Genomic DNA, 4,155 nt, shown 5'->3' on the forward strand with positions numbered 1-4,155 from the left:
TATATATGTAACTTTCCTTTTTGCTAAATGTCAAATAGAAAGGCTTTTTTAGTTATATTTCTTAATAGTATAAATATATACTATGTTGTTGTTGGGCTTTTTCAGCACTGTCTTAGTAAATGGCTCCAGCTGCTTTATGTTGAGGTTTCTGCTGTTGTTTGCTGGTAATGCACTCTTTTCCAATGTGTTGGTGGAGAAAAGTACCTATACAAAATACATTTTCATTTAGAAAAAGTATAACTTCCAATAACGTACACTCCCTCCGCTCACAAGAGTAGCTTGAATCCCACACTGAAATGGAGGAGGGACCATTGTGAGAGAAGCACAGACATATCTCCCAAAATGAGAGGAACAGATCAGATGATCTAAGGAGGGGCACTGCACCACATCTGAGCTAGGTATCTCTTTGACAGGAACATCAACATGATCCGGAGGACCAAACATGGTGTAACGTTAAAGGGAGCACATCCGCGATGGGAGATAATAGTTTAGCAATGTGATCTAAAAGAGGAATCAGAATCACTCAATCCCATGATGGAAAGTGGGCAAGTGAGGATGTGCCCCATGGTGTAGAGTAGCTAAGGCACGACGGACTGTATTCAGTAAATCAATTACATCCCAAACCTCACTCGCTGGGTATTGACATCTTCACAGGGGTAGGATGAGGATCATACCATCTTTACCTCAAGTACCAGAGGGAACCTAATATTCAAATCCAAGAACTCACAGGGTAGCCTAATGCCAGGGATCCAGGAATGTCATCTGGAATCCACTGCAACCCCCGCAACCATGAAACCAGCTCGAAAAGACCCCAGGTTGGTAACAATCTCATCACCCAAAGAAAGAAAAGAAAGTATTAGTAAGAGCTTACCTCATTTCACAGACACGGCAAAGTCTGTAGAATAGCCAGAGGCAGCAGGCAATCCCCCGAGAAAGCAGAAACAGTGATGTGGTGTAGGTAGTGGGAGATGAATGTGTGAAGAGTCGTCCACATGACCGATCACAGAATCTCTTCCAATGGCCAACAAAGACAAGAGGCAATGGAGAAGGTAAGGTGACAGATTTGATCCTACCTACAATAACCACAGGCCAGGAGGAGGAAATATGTCTTCAGTGAAACAGGGAACTAATTGACAGAGGTTCAAACAAAGGTAAAATGAGGGCATGAAGGACCAAGTTAATGTCCCAGTCCAGGAGCATCGGAGCCGGAAGGAATGGATCAACATGGGAAAGAATAGGGGAAGCAAAGAACCTGCAAAAATGGGAAAACAGAATATAAGGGATAATGCCGCCAGAAACCCCAAAATCGAAGAGACCAAAGAACCCTCTCTCAAAGAGCCATGTAAGAAACTCAGATACAGGCAACCGTTGGGTGAGAAACCCGGAAACCCAGAGTCAATGCCAGGAACAATAAATGCTCCGTTTGCATTGATAGACAGCCAAAGAAGAAGGGCAAATGGATTGGGCTAAATGTGAAGCTACTCTGCAAGAGATACTGGAACTCCTCACCAAGGACCTGACAAAAGCCAGGCTTGAAGACAGAGGAGATACAGCGCAGGATGGAGCCCCGGTGACTGGGGTTGACAGAGTAGTTCGGGATGGAAGGGAAGAGGAAGGACCACCTGCAATTGGAGCAACTGAGGAACCAAAGTTGAGCAGGCCAATAAGGAGCAATAAAAAAAACCATAAATGGAGTGGCATGGATGAGGGAGACCAATCGATGAAGTAAACAGATGAGAGGGTAAACATAAAAGAACAGATGAGAGCAATCCTGGCAGAAGACATCAATGACCAAGGCTAGAGGATGGGGAACCGGGGGCCAAAGCCAAGGTAATTTGTGATTAAAGGCATCAATATCGGGCATACCCAGATGCAGACAGAGCCACCAAAAAATGGCAGGATGCAGGGACCACTCCGTGGGATAAATGCGATCCAGTCGGGAAAGACAGTCAGCTACAAAACTGAAAGCACTCAGTACAAAACATGCCATCAAACGAATTTGATGTGTGTGGCACCAATAGAAAAGATCCATAGTGTGAAAACACAGGAATCTGGACCTGGTGCCACCTTTGTGAATGATATAACCCACCATGATAGAATCGTCGGAATGAATCATAACCAGCTGGCAAGAGAAAGAAAATTATCCAAAGCCTGATGAACAGCTGGGAGTTCAAGACCATTGATGTGAAGAGAACTATCCTCCAGAGACCAATGACCCGGAACCTCCTGGTGATTCATCCAGGCACCCTAGCCCTGATGGGGTGTATTTGTGAACAGATGTAAATCTGGCCACAGAGGAGGAAGCAGGACCCCTGCTGATGTGTGGGCCCTGTTCAACCACCAATGGAGATAATCTACAGGGGATGAGGGATGGGATATAGAAGTATCCAAGGGATTCTGGGCGAGGCTGCGGGTGGGCTGGTTTGTCATATTGGAGAAGTCTTTCCTTTGTACTACCCAATACCTTATTTATTTGGGTGTTTTATTCAAAATCTATCTCAGTTGTGGAATGGGCTGTTTGGAAAGCCTTGTCTGTTCCCTCACTTTCAGCTTGTGAGGTTCTTTCACTTTTGGGGATGTTGTTCTCCATGACCTCTCTCATACTCCTGGGCAGGGCCCATATGATGTTTCCTCAATGGGACCTTCTCGTTCAATGGCAAGCTGAGGACAAAAGCTGATGAGTGTGACAAGCTGAATCTCATTCGGAATGAGCAAGAAAAAGCCAGTCGTCCTTACAAACATGGAAGTGCAACCCCATGGCTTGAATATGTTGAGCAAAGGAATGAACCACAAGACAAAACACGTAAGGTGCTGAGACTAGGCCGAAAGGTAAGGCACGAAACTTGTACACAACCCCCCCCAATGTAAGATATGGACAGGAACACTCAGCCACAGGAAATGTGTAGGTAAGGGTTGGAAATGTCCACCTTGGTCATCCAAAGAGCTGGAGAAAATGCCCCTTTGAAAAAAAAGGTATGTCTTCATGGTAAAGCGAGGATTGTGAACATACCGATTGAGACAGGGTAAATCAATGACAGCACAAACAGGTCATAGTAAACCCCTCGTGAATATGGTGGAGCTGGTTTGGTACCCTGTTGTGCGATGAGGTCCTGAACCACCTCTGATAGATGCTGGCATATCAAGGAATCCCGAGGAGAAGGAAAGGGAATGGGAACACTGGATAATGGAGGAAGAGAGAGAGAAAAGAGCTAACGTATCCCCCTGAGAGCACCTTGTGAACCCAGACATTGGTGAGAAAAGATCCCCACAGAGGAACGAAATTCAAAGGACGAGCCTCCAATGGGCCAGAACCAACCACATAGTCACGGGTACTGCTGTTGGCGGATCGTGCCTAGTCGAACCGTGGCACTGCAGGAGGGTGGGACAAAAAGAGGTTAGGAATGGGAAGGTCAGGGGACAGGTATTGGTGCCGTGCTTGGCCCTGACTGTGACAAACAAGCTACCAAGTCAATAAGGATATAATGTTGATGGGCCAAGGCCACCCACAACTCCAAAGACTCAGGAACCAAATCAAGCACGTTACAACTTCTGTAGACATCTTCAGTAAATGTTGGTTTGGTTTACATTCTTCTCTGTATTTCACTAATGAATTTTTGTCCACATAATACCTCATTTATTCATGTATTTCACATGCCAGTGGACCCTTGTCTTCCAAAACATGCAGATAAACAAAGTTTCACTGTATGGTTTCTTTTCAGTTAATAATATGATCATTTATTTACATACACATTGTTTTTAGATGATAAACTAAGACTGGTGTATCAAAATATTTTATTTAACAAAAGATAATCACAGAAGATAAAAAATTAAATCACTTAAAGCCATGATTTTCTAATCCTTCTAGGATTTGGCTGAAAAAATCACACATTTCCCAAGACTATTCAATGTGTGTGAACCCTAAAAAACTTTAGTAACAGGGAGAATAATTTTTTTTTGCCTTTTAATTTATTATAGATAAGTTTTGATTATTATACTACTAGTGATGTACATAGTATAATGTTCAAAAGCAAAGAACAGCAAAATTCCCCATAAAGCATCATTTTGAAGATTTATACACACAATATTATATTCCACTTGTTTTAACTTCAATATGAGACTATTTAGCCTTTCGAGACAGGTCAAGGGTGAAAGGCC

At 43.5% G+C, this 4,155-nt stretch overlaps 1 protein-coding gene across 2 annotated transcripts in view; it reads right to left on the bottom strand.

Moving 5' to 3' along the window:
* LOC106457012 (protein ECT2-like) overlaps nucleotides 1–4,155 on the bottom strand; it is an 81,923-nt gene that overhangs the window by 49,657 nt on the left and 28,111 nt on the right. The gene's annotated exons all lie outside the window — the stretch shown is intronic.

This window comes from Limulus polyphemus, unplaced genomic scaffold (assembly GCF_000517525.1).
Source record: "Limulus polyphemus unplaced genomic scaffold, Limulus_polyphemus-2.1.2 Scaffold281, whole genome shotgun sequence".
In the NCBI taxonomy this organism is placed as follows: Eukaryota; Metazoa; Arthropoda; class Merostomata; order Xiphosura; family Limulidae; genus Limulus; species Limulus polyphemus.